Source organism: Mustela lutreola, chromosome 1, assembly GCF_030435805.1.
Source record: "Mustela lutreola isolate mMusLut2 chromosome 1, mMusLut2.pri, whole genome shotgun sequence".
NCBI lineage: Eukaryota > Metazoa > Chordata > Mammalia > Carnivora > Mustelidae > Mustela > Mustela lutreola.
The window spans coordinates 31977351-31990355 of NC_081290.1; the positions used below are offsets into that span (position 1 = coordinate 31977351).

Sequence of the window (13005 nt, forward strand, 5' to 3'; positions counted from 1 at the left end):
TGGGAATGCAAAATAGTACAGCCACTTTGGAAGACAGTTTGGCAGTCTCTTAAAAAACTAAGCATACTTTTGCAATCACACTTCTTGGTATTTACTCAAAGGAGCTGAAATCTTATGTTCACACAAAAACCTGCATATGGATGTTTATGACAGCTTTATTTCTAATTGTCAAAACTTGGCAGCAGCCAATATGCACTTCAGAAAATAAATGGATAAACATACTGTGGTACATTTAGACAATGGAATATTATTCAGTGCTAAAAAGAAATGAACTCTCAGTCCATTACAAGACATGAAGGAATCTTAACAGTATACTACTAAGGGAAAGAAGCCAATCTGGAAAAATTGTATAATGGGCACCTGGGTGGCTCAGTGGGTTAAAGCCTCTGCCTTCAGCTCAGGTCATGATCCCAGAGTCCTGGGATCAAGTCCCGCATTGGGCTCTCTGCTCAGCAGGGAGCCTGCTTCCTTCTCTCTCTCTGCCTGCCCCTCTGTCTACTTGTGTTCTCTGTCTGTCAAATGAATTTTTAAAAATCTTTTTTTAAAAAAAAGCTGTATACTGTATGATTCCAACTCTATGACATTCTGGAAAAGGTAGAACAATGGAGATGGTAGAAGATCGGTGGTTGTCAGACACTGGAGAGAGGAGGAGGGAGAAATAAGTAAAGCACAGAGGATTTTTAGGGCAAAGAAAATACTCTGCGTGATACCATAGTGATGGATATATGTCATTATATAATTGTCTAAACCCATAGAATATACAATATCAACAGTGAATCCTAATATAAACTATGAACTTTAGGTGATTATGTTGTGTCAATTTAGGTTCATTAGTTGTAACAAATGTACCAGTCCAGTGCCAGATATCGATAACAGGGAAGCTATTAATGTGCGGGAGCAGACAGCATATGAAAAACCTCTATACCTTTCCCCTGGTATTTGCTGTGAATTTAAAACTGCTCTAAAAATACAATGTTTAGAGCAATGCGGAGAGATGGCACTGACCTGGAGGGTTAAGCCACTACCACCTTGTGCCTCTTCAACAAGACCCCGATTGAGATGACCCCAGAAAAGCTGCAGAAGTGGGAGAAGGACGAGTTTAACCTGGGTCCACTCTGTGTTCACACCATCAGTCAAGGGCAACACCTAAGGGCTCATCAGAAGCCACCATATGAAGGGCACAGACAGGCACTGCAGCGTGGTGGTGGAAAACGTGAGGAAGATGTGGACCAAGGTCCCCAAGAGTATCACAGGCAAGAAGAAGTCCAAGCCAGTCAGTAAGGACCACATCTCCAAGATGTTCCTGCGTGGTGACTGGGTTGTCATGGTCCTGTCAACCCGCTCATTGCTGGCAAGTAGAGGTCGCTTTCCCACCATCAGAATTCCCGACCTCATCCTGCAGAGACCTGTCCTTTGTAATGAGAATAATAAAGTCTTGTGTTTTTTCTAAAAAATAAAAAAAAAAATTTAAGCTAAAAATACAGTGTTTATATAAATAAAAAATATAATAGAAAAATGTAATTTTTAATCATGAATTGTCATCATTTAATATTCACTTTCTCCTTCTATAATTCTGCTTTGGTGTACATATTGTCCTCCTGTTTTCTTCTTTTGTCAGTGTCTTAGTCTATTTGGGCTGCTAGAATAAAATGCCATAGATTGGTGGCTAGTAAACAGAAACCTATTTCCCTGATAAATAGAAACCTATGTCAGTTCTGGAGGCTGGGAAGTCCAAGATTAAGGCATAGGCAGATTTGGTGTCTAGTAAATCCTGCATTCTAGTTCTAGATGGCTGCCTTCTTATGGTGTTCCCCACATGAGGGAAGGGGTAAGGATGTTCTGTGGGGTCACTTTTAGAGGGGCATTCAGGCTTTACACACATGACCTAATCACCTCTGAAAAGGCTCACACTGGGGATTAGGCTTCAACATATGAATTTTAGCAAAACACAAAACATTCAGTTTGTAGCATGTGTCCTGTTCTATTTGCCCTCTAAACGAATGTGTTTCAAAAGGCAACTTTACTACATTGAACATTAATTTAGCTTTAGAAAATCCAAGATATATTCATTGACCATGTACTAAGTACATAACTAGAACTCCACTGGGCATCATCTTGGTTGTAGAGAGGTTAACAAATAAAACAGTCGAAGTTTTCTGTACATTTAATTTGTATCTGGAATAGTTATCAGAATTTTACATGTAGTATATAAATTATGCTTCCCAACAACATCATCATGAGGTAAATATTATTATTGTGCTGGTCTTAAGAGATAAGACTCAGAAGGTTCAGTAACTAAACTAACATAATAAACTAAATTAACATAATAGAAATGGAACTGGATTCAACAGGCTCTTACAGTCTAAATTATAAAAATGAAATTTTGCTTCAAAGACTATTCTAAAGACCTGTAACAACTATACATTCTGTTGCCGTTCAGTGGCATAAAGTGATCAAGAATGGAGTGATTAAGAGAGCTTTCATAAAGATGATAGGATTTAACTTAGGGCTGGAAAGATAATTAGATTTGGCAGGTTATAAGAAAGGAGGAGAATTGTCTAGTACAGACATCATGAGCAAAGTGATGGAAGTGGGAATGATCAAAGAAGGTTTTTGCAACTGATATAGATCAGCCTGCAAAAGCAAGTTTCATGCATTATCAGAGAGTAGTCCTTCAGTGGGTTTAATAGACTGACATCCAGTTCCTCTTCTATAGGAAGAACACAACGATTTTTACCCAGGTGTCCACATTTCCTTGCTCAAATTATACATTGCATAGTTTGATCTCACTACTTGAGCAAGGTGCAAGGAATGTGGCTCAAGCTTTAGTCAATATTGTCTATACTGCTTTACCAAATGATGGGGATCTAAATTCTTCTTGTCCTATCATATTTTCCTAAAACATTGCCATTCATATACATATGTAAATAATGAGGTACAAAAGCCATCATGGGACCATGACTGGAGCATTCTGCCAAGAATGGAGCCAACGTTAAAGAAGGAGAGCTGTGAGGTCGCACTACTGGGTATTTACCCTAAAGATAAAAATGTGGTGATTCCGAAGGGGCATGTTCACCCCCATATTTATAACAGCAATGTCCACAATAGGCAAAATATGGAGAGAACCTAGATGGCCACCAATAAATGAATGGATAAAGAAGATGTGTGTGTGTGTGTGCGTGTGTGTATGGAATACTATGCAGCCATCAGAAAACTGAAATCTTGCCATTTGCAACCAGGTGGATGGAACCAGAGGGTGTTATGCTAAGCAAAGTAACTCAATCAGAGAAAGACAATTATCATATGATTTCTCTGATATGAGGAATTTGAGAGGCTGGGTGGGGTTCATGGGGATAAGGGAAGGAAAAATGAAACAAGATGGGAATGGGAAGAGAGACAAACCATAAGAGACTCTTAATCTCAGGAAACAAACCAAGGGCTGCTGGAGGAGGTGGGGAGGGATAGTGTGGCTGGATGATGGACATTGGGGAGGGTATGTGCTATGGTGAATGCTGTAAATTGCATAAGAGTAATGATTCACAGATCTGTATCCTGAAAGATTTCCCTATTGTAATGACTGAAGTTAAAAAAAAAAATTAAGAAGAAGAAGGAGGAGGAGGAGGAAAAAAGAAGGAGAAGAAGAAGAAGAAGAAGAAGCAGAAGAAGAAGAAGAAGAAGAAGAAGAAGTAAGAGAAGGAGAAGAAGAAAAGGGAGGAGGAGAAGAAGGAGAGTTGTGAAATGACGCTGGGTGGCTCAGTTGGTTAAGCATCTGCCTTTAGCTCAGGTAATGATCCCAAGGTCCTGGGATCGAGTCCCACGTGGGGCTCCCTGCTCAGCAGAGAGCCTGCTTCTTCCTCTCCCTCTGCCCCTGCCCCTGCTTGGGTAGAGATTCTTTCTCTGTCAAATAAATAAATAAGATCTTTTGAAAAAATTGTTTTTTAAAAAAAAAAGAGGTCCTGGACAGGCTGAGTCTTTGTACCAGTCCAGTTTAGAAACTATACTCTTTTTTTTTTAAGATTTTATTTATTTATTTGATGGAGAGAGAGATCACAAGCAGGCAGAGAGGCAGGCAGAGAGAGAGGGAGAAGCAGGCTCCCCGCTGAGCAGGGAGCCCGATACGGGGCTCAATCCCAGGACCCTGAGATCATGACCTGAGCCGAAGGCAGAGGCTTAACCCACTGAGCCACCCAGGCGCCCCTAGAAGCTATACTTTTTTTGCGAAGAATAAATTCCCCTGTTTTTCAATAGAGTTTGATTAGGGTTTTTCATTACAGAGAAAGCATACAGATAATGGCATATGAAGCAGGTAATGGGAAAAGCATAAATTAAAAACAAAAACAGTTTGCATCAAATTATGACTCCCCCTCTTTCTAGATGAGTGACATTTTCAAGACCTTTAACTTCTCCCTGAGTCTCAGTTGAGTCCTTACAAAATAGAAATAACCTAATTTAAAAGCATTTAGTATAGACAGAATTGACAGAATGGGATTAGATGGGATAAGAATTAATATGTTCCTGAGCATTTCAAACTTGATAAAAGTATATTACGGTGGCCTTAAAAGTGTTGGCTCAAAGGAATGATATGACGAGAGGGGTTTAATATGTTTATTTGAACACCATTTGCTTAAAGAACTCTAGGAAAAGAAACTAGAAAACCCTAATAGTAATTAAGTATGGAGATTAGGGTCTGAGTGCAGGAACAGGAATGAAAAGACTTGCTAGAGGAATATTTCCAAGACGAGAAAAAAATAATTGATCAGCCAGTTCAACAGAATAAAAAAATATATTGGCTTAGTTCTACTGAAAACTGACATTCTAAATGGCTGTTTTATAAGAAAATAATAACAGTTCAGTTTATGGTTCAGCAAGAAATTAATATTTGAGTTATACTTGGTTTTGGAGTTTTGTAAATCTGTGCTTTTCCATCTGGTTTGTAGTTCACAGTTCAGTTAAAGACCTTGCTAAAACATATGATGCTTTGCTGCACAGCCAAGAGCTACAGAATAGAATAATATATTACAGTGAAATATTAGATTTGTATTTGGTAGAACAGTGCAGAGGAATGTAGAGTACTTGAGATCAGGTTGAGAGTAAAATAAATCAGACAGCATGAATTTGAAAGAAATGCTAACCTAAAAATAGTCATGGGTTTGACCACGTTTCTATGCCAGTGGAGGGGAAAAAAAAGTAACACGTCAGACTTAAATTTTTCTCCAACCAGGAACTATGCTTACAAAGATAAAGAAAACTGAAGAGTTGGAAAATGCTTAATACATATAGAGTAAAACCACAGGTTTCTTGGAAGTGATGAGTAGAGCGAATGACTGGAGTATCTAGAATAATAACTTTATCTATACTATCGATTTGGTTATTTTCAGTGGGTCTTTGCTCAACTTTTCGTTTCTCTAAAAATACCTCAGATTTTGAGGTATATTGTGGGTGGTACGTTGAGTACATTCGCTTCAGAGGAATAGAGATTTCTGTCCCTGATGTTACTGCTTTGATGGCAAGCTGCTTGGTTTATATGTTGCTTTCCTCCCTTTACAAACAGGGAAAAAAAAAAAAAAAAGCTAATATTCTGGAGATGATTTACAGGTTTGTTTTTTAACAGCAACTAATAAAACATAGGCTGTAAAGCATTTGGAAGATATAAAATTGGGGCTAATGCATAATCATATGTGCTAAGATACCATGCTGCAAAGAACAACTTAAATGTTTCAGGTGTTCACAGCTGAAAAAGGCTAATGACACCAGAGCCGCTATAATTCAGGAAAAAGACAAAGATCTAAGTTCTGCAAGCCAGAGAAGGATGCAGTAAACATTGTAGGACTTTATTCATTATTAAAATATGCAAAAATTAAATAGCCAGGGCCTCAAGCTAAGAACCCTATGGCATTATAAAATGGATTGCAAATTAGTTAGTTTATGCTAGACTATCAGAAGAATTAATCTATAATTTATACTAAAGAATTATTCATTTTAATTTTTCACCAGGATCTGAGGGAGCCCGATACACAAATGAAGAAGAAAAAAAGGTAACTGTCAGTCCCAATATATTTTACTACCTCTGTTCCTTTTGTTTTCAGCTTTTTACATTTGCTTCACCAATACAATCTCTACAATGCCTTGTACTGACCCAGTTCCTGAGCCAGTTATGATTAATGCAAGAAATACAGCAGTGCTATAATCTGGGGGCCTATAAAAGCAAGTCAGATTCTACCTTTCCAGAGTATGTTGTTGCATTGTTTAGTATCTTACATAGACAGTCCCTTTCTTGATGGAGACTCCATTTTAGCAAATTCATCTTTATTGATCATTTATCCCATGTTAAAACGTGTGTGTTGAGGACACCTAGGTGGCTCAGGCAGTTATGCAGCTGCTTTGCACTCAGGTCATGGGTCCCAGGATGGAACCCTACGTCAGGCTCTCTGCTCAGTGGGGAGTCTGCTTCTCTCTCTACCTCTGCCCCTCCCTTGGCTCATGTTCTCTCTCTTCCTTGCTCACTCTCTCTCTCAAATAAATAAATAAAATTAAAAAAAAAAATCCTGGGTTTGTCTTATAAACTTTTTTTACTTTCAAATATTATAAATTAGGTTAATCATCTGCCTCAGTTCATAACATCTCATCATCCCTGGTCACTGCAAGGTTCCTTATTAGTCTATTTCACAATTTTTGTCTTTATCCACCATCTCCTTTCTCAACCTCTTTCCCAGCTATTAAGGGGAAGGGAGCTCAGCTACACAATGCAAGTAGGGAGAATGAATGAAATGCAGAAGGCTTACTCCTATATATTGTGATGACAATGGCAAAATACACATCAAATAGTCAGGATTCTTAAAGGTACAGAACCTTAAGGAGTAAAGTATGGGGGTCACTGTGCCAGTCAAGAAACCATAGTCATCTGAGGTGCTTTCTGAGGCCAAAGGAAATAGATAACGTGGGACAGTTGCATTGCGTTAGTTAAAACCTATTGTGTTGGGGTGCCTGGGTGGCTCAGTGGGCTAAAGCCTCTGACTTCAGCTCGGGTCATGATCCCAGGGTCCTGGGATTGAGCCCCACATCGGGCTCTCAGCAGAGAGCCTGCTTCTCTCTCTCTCTCTCTCTCTCTCTCTCTGCCTGCCTCTCTGCCTACTTGTGATCTCTGTCAAATAAGTAAATAAAATCTTAAAAAAAAAAAAAACCTATTGTGTTTATTTGGAAGTTACATGTGGTTAAAATGATGTGTATAAATGCCAAATGGACAAGGTGTAGACGGTGGTGGAATGTTCTCTGTGGCTTGGTTACTCTAGAAATTGACTTTTTGAAATGTTCCTTCCTCTATTTCTCTGATTTAAAATTAGCCAAAAAGTGAAACTCATGTGTGATTTGGAATGCGTAATAGCAACCGTGACTATAATCTTTACAAGATATTTGTCAAGGTCAGATGTGGTGACTACCAGATTCAGAGATGTGTCCCGACTTCTTATTTGGCAGTGTGATGCTCTCCATGCCCCGCCCCGTCCTTCCTCATGGATGCTGGCCTCCTGGTCAGCAGTGACCTTGGGCAGTGACTATATACTTGTCTGTGGATGTAGTACACACCATTCAAATTAAAATTGTACAGTAGATACCCATATAAACTTATGAATTTCCTAAGCCACAAACTCTTTTCTATTAAATGTATAAAACAGCAGATTCACTTTCAATTCTACTGTTCAAATAGTCTATTTTCTCATTAAGATTTTTCATGAAAAGCCTACAATTCTCACCAATGAAGCATCTAGTTCAATTCCTAAACTGGGCCAACACTCTCTGAGAGTTTTGAACCTCTGCTTTGTTCAACAACTCAAATCCGAGAAAATATTGCCTTATCTCAAATTTAATCCTGTCTCTTCAGTTCTTCCATATCTCCAGATTTCTGACCTTGTCCTTTTTTCCTTCATCATACATTGTATACAATGCTACTGATCCTGGGGCTGTGATAATATTAGAGCATGTTGTGTTGAACTTCTCTCTTTAACCAGCTTACAGTTCTCCATGTGGTCCCAGATCGGCAGCAACAACAGCACCTGGAAATTTGTCAGAGAGGGAAACGCACGTGTCCCATCCCAGACCTGCTAAGTCAGAAACTCTGGGGAGGGAGCCCAGCCACCTGAATTTTGACAATCCCTTCAGGCGACTCCGACACAATTGTAGAACCACTATAGTAGAGTGTGCCATGTCCTCTCTTTCTATGTTCATTAACCAGTCCTTCTACCTTATTCCCAACTTCCTGTGTTCCTTTTTTTTTTTTTTTAAGACTTTATTTATTTATTTATTTGAAAGATAGAGATCACTAGTAGACAGGCAGGCAGAGAGAGAGCGGGAAGCAGGCTCCCCTCTGAGCAGTGATCCCAATGTGGGGCTTGATCCTTGGTCCCTGGTATCATGAGCCGAGCGAAGGCAGAGGCTTTAACCCACTGAGCCACCCAGGCGTCCCTTCCTGTGTTCTTATTAGCCTGTGTTCCTGCTGTTTGCCCAGAAAGTATTAATATACTTGCCTAATTAATATTAATTCTTTTAGGAAATAAATTATATAATTTTCTGCAGCCTATTTAATACCTAGAATAAATTCTGAGATTAGTTCTTGTTTACATCCTTAATTATATTGTTGCTATAACAAAAGCTGTCCACTTTGTTTTTCACATTATTCCCTGTGGTCGTTAGTATCTTCTTCTTTATTACTTGACTAAATACCTAATTGTTTCTCTTCTTAGAAACTTTTTTTGGATGCTTATATAGAGTCTTTCATTTTCTTGATTTCTACACATATTCAATTATATGTTGGTAAGCATAATATGATAATCAGTCATTTGTTTATAAAGCTATTTATTGTTTATGTCCAAATCCATGGGTATTAAAGGTAGAAGTACAAATAAAATTTTGTAGTCTGGTGCTATTAAGTTCTTAAATTGCTCTTGTACTATGAATGTTTTTTACTTAAAATGTGTTCTTTAAAGTAAGTAAATACTGGGATACCAGCACAATATTTGCCATGGAGTGATTAAACACACTGCTGTAACATTTTCCTTGCATTTCTTAGAGGGGAAATTTAACAGTGTTATGGAAGATGTATAATGATGCTTTTGCTGCTGCACAATGGGGGATCCATTTTAAGCCGAGACCAAGCAGAAAATGGCTCATTTCATCAAAGAGATTTAAAACGCCTCTCCTATCACCCAGAAGCAGAGGTTGCTGATTACAGTGGGAAACACAGCTAGCTCCCCCCCCACATACACACACTTCTCAGGTTAGAGAAAAACGAGAACTTGGGTATCATGCAGCTACTTTCTTTCAAATGTAAAACATGTAGTTAGTTTTAAGCAGAAGATATTAAGAAGAAGTCTTCCATAACAATCAATTTATAAAAATTCAGTTCTTACAGGACTCAGACATTGATAAAAGACTTGCTGTATTTAGTAACCAGCGAGCATCCTGAAGCACGAAGTGGATACCCCAGCAGAGATAACTTAGAATGGAACAGTGGCAGATGATTATAGAAGAGGATCCTGGCTCTACCTGAAGACGTCCATCTCTGTGGCTTAGGGGTCTTTGCCAGTGACTTTGAAAAGCATATTCCTACAATTTTTATAGCAAGAAACTTGGTATAGCCTCTGATTTCTTATATATTATATGTGGAATCAAATCTAGTTAACTTTTTATATCAGAAAATGTGAGGGGTGCTTGGGTGGTTCAGTGAGTTAAGCCTCTGCTCGGTCATGATCTTGGGGTCCTGGGATCCAGCCCTTCATCTGACTCTCTGCTCAACAGGGAGCCTGCTTATCCCCTCTCTCTGCCTATCTCTCTGCCTGCTTGTAATCTCTCTCTCTCTGTCAAATAAATAAATAGAATCTTAAAAAAAAGAAAGAAAGAAAGAAAGAAAATGTGAGTCACCTTTAGCACATTATTTTGTGATCTTTTTAAAGTCTCATAGTAAGTAACTTCTTCAAATATTATTATAAATAGTTACGTGAGTAGAGTGGACTCTATGTTGTTATTAACAGTTTAATATCTGGCCAGCACAAACCATAAGGAATTCTATTTTAGCAAGAATTTTGTTCTCATTCAACAAATGAATGAAATTTCATTCATTGTTTCCTTCCTAGCTCAGGAGGTGTGTTTGTAAACTGACAGATCTAACGCTTGCCCTCATGTAGTTACCATTCTAGTGGAAGAAATAGTAAAAAACACTATATCAATATAAAATATAAAATAAACTTATGGAGAAAAAAACATAAGAATCAGAGATAGATGATTATAATGATGGAAGAAGAAGGGTCTAAGTTTGAAAGGCTAATGATGGTAAGAATTTTTGTAAAGAAAAAGATTGAGCAAAAGTCTAAAACAGATTAAGGATTCCATTGTATAAAAGTATAAGAAAAAATGTTCAAAAATAAAAATTATTTTTATAAACACATGTTAAGAAAAAATATATTTGAGGTGTTAGAGGATCAGAATGATCCCATAAGAAGACAAACGTGTATGGATCATAAAGAAAAAGTGGAAGAGGTGACCCTAAATAGAGGAGAACTAGATCATGCAGGTCCTTTTAAGTCAGGTGTTTGGATTGTACTTTAATAGGAATGAGAACCCAATAAAGAGATGTTTTTTCTTTTAAGATTTTATTTATTTATTTGACAGACAAAGATCACAAGTAGGCAGAGAGAGAGGAGGAAGCAAGCTCCCTGCTGAACAGAGAGCCTAATGTGGGGCTCGATTCCAGGACCCTAAGATCATGACCTGAGCCGAAAGCAGAGGCCTTAACCCACTGAGCCACCCAGGCGCCCCCCAATAAAGAGTTTTAAATAAGAAAATCACATGACCTTATTTACATTATTAACAGATAATTTGGAATCATATGTGGAAATATATAAAGGAATGAATTTGGATTATGAATACCAGCTATAAGCCTGGGGCAATAATTCAAACAAATTTAGATATTAACAGATCGCCTTCTTACTTCTGATCTCTCTCTCCATGTTGAATAAATAAATAAAATCTTTTTTAAAAATTTAGATAATAAATAGTACATCTTAAATACATAAAAATTTTATATGTCAAAGATGTCTCAATAAAAAGAACAGTTTGGGCAATTATGAATAAAGCTGTTGTAAACATCCACAGGGAGGTTTTTGTGTGGATATAAATTTTCAGTTTCTTTGGCTTAATACCAAGGAGTTCCTGAACCTTATGATAAAAATATGTTTACTTTTGTAAGAAACTGCTAAACTGTCTTCCAAAGTGGTTGAAGCACTTTGCATTCCCAACAACAATGAAAAAGAGTGACACTACTTCCTTGCCAGCATTTGGTCATGTCAGCATTGCAGATTTTGGTCAAACTCAGTTGTGTAATGGTATACTTTTCTATCCCAGCTTAAAAATGTCAGAGGGTACAGTAGAGGGGTTTCTCGGGAAGGAGAAAAGTGAAGTTTACTGAGTAGTTTGGCGACACCTAACTGTTCTATTTATTTTATTTTATTTTTTTTTATTTTGACACCTAACTGTTCTAGATATTATATTAGTATATACGCATTTCCCCACCATGTTTCATGGTTCAGTTTCATCCATAAACAGAACCGATTTCATGAAAATCTTAGTAAATTTCTTATGTTATAATCAATGTTCTGGTGACAATATGCATTCTAAAGTTTGGGATTCTTGACTATAAAAAGAAAGGAAAAATGAATTTTGGGGGTGCTAGGGGAGACAATTGGCAGTCTTTGCCTTAAAAAGCATTTATCTGCAAAATCCAGGAAATGAAAATAAAGTCAGCCCATTAAATTTAAAGGGTTTTTTTTTTATTTGTTTGTTTTTATTGTTGTTGTTGTTTTTTGCTGAGGGAAGTATGTGATGTCTCTCTAATAGAGACAGGAAATAATATTCTCCACACATTCTCATAAAAAGGATGCCTGTGCAATGTAACAGAATTGTTCTTAATCATTATGGCATTGACTTTATACAACAATCCTGTGATATCATTTAATAAAGACTAATGGAATAATTTAGTAAAAAACAATTACTCTGTGGTCAAAACAATGACAGAAATAAGGTTTTAGAATATTTCAAATGAATGAGTAAAAAAGCATTATTGTCCCTAATACGAAGGTAGAAATATCCTCAAGCACATGTAATGATTGTGTTTTTCAGCAATTTGACCATGAAAGTTTGCAAGACATAATCTATGTTCCATTAGTTCACCTTGAAATTTATTTTTTTTTGAAGATTTTATTTTTTTATTTGACACAGAGAGAGAGAGATCATGAGTAGGCAGAGAGGCAGGCAAAGAGAGAAAGAGGGAGAAGCAGGCTCCCTGCTGAGCAGAGACCCTGATGCGGGGCTTGATCCCAGAACACTGAGATCATGACCTGAGCTGGAGTCAGAGGCTTTACCCCACGGAGCCACCCAGGTGCCCATCACCTTGAAATTTAATGGCACATATGCAGCTTCCCCTTATTGAAAATTCATTTAAACCTTTCATTTTGTAAGAAATGTATATATTTATTTTTGTTAAAGTTTTATTGTACTATGTAATTGCTACTTGTGATTATTAGTATACTTTCATTTAATGAAATTTATTAAACACTTAATATTTATTACATATTTACTGATAAATAGTAATATATTTAATAATAATTTTCAAATATATATTTCTTTTTTAAAAGATTTTATTTATTTATTTGACAGACAGAGATCACAAGTAGGCAGAGAGGCAGGAAGAGAGAGGGAGAAGCAGGCTCCCCACGGAGCGGAGAAACCAATGTAGGGCTCTATCCCAGGACCCTGAGATCATGACCTGAGCTGTAGGCAGAGGCTTTAACCCACTGAACCACGCAGGTGCCGCTCATATGTATATTTCTACTCTTCCTCTCTTAAACCAAATTTTATTTCAGATATAAATGAGTCTTATGAATATTTTGTTCCCAGTTCCTATTTCAATAGCTGGCATATTACATGTACTTGATCGCTGCTTCTTGATTTTACAAACAA

The 13005-nt window shown here is 37.4% G+C and overlaps 1 pseudogene; it reads left to right on the forward strand.

Moving 5' to 3' along the window:
* The first annotated feature begins 1059 nt into the window (after window positions 1-1059).
* LOC131819230 (small nuclear ribonucleoprotein Sm D2-like) lies at window positions 1060-1359 on the forward strand (annotated as a pseudogene).
* The last annotated feature ends 11646 nt before the right edge of the window (window positions 1360-13005 follow it).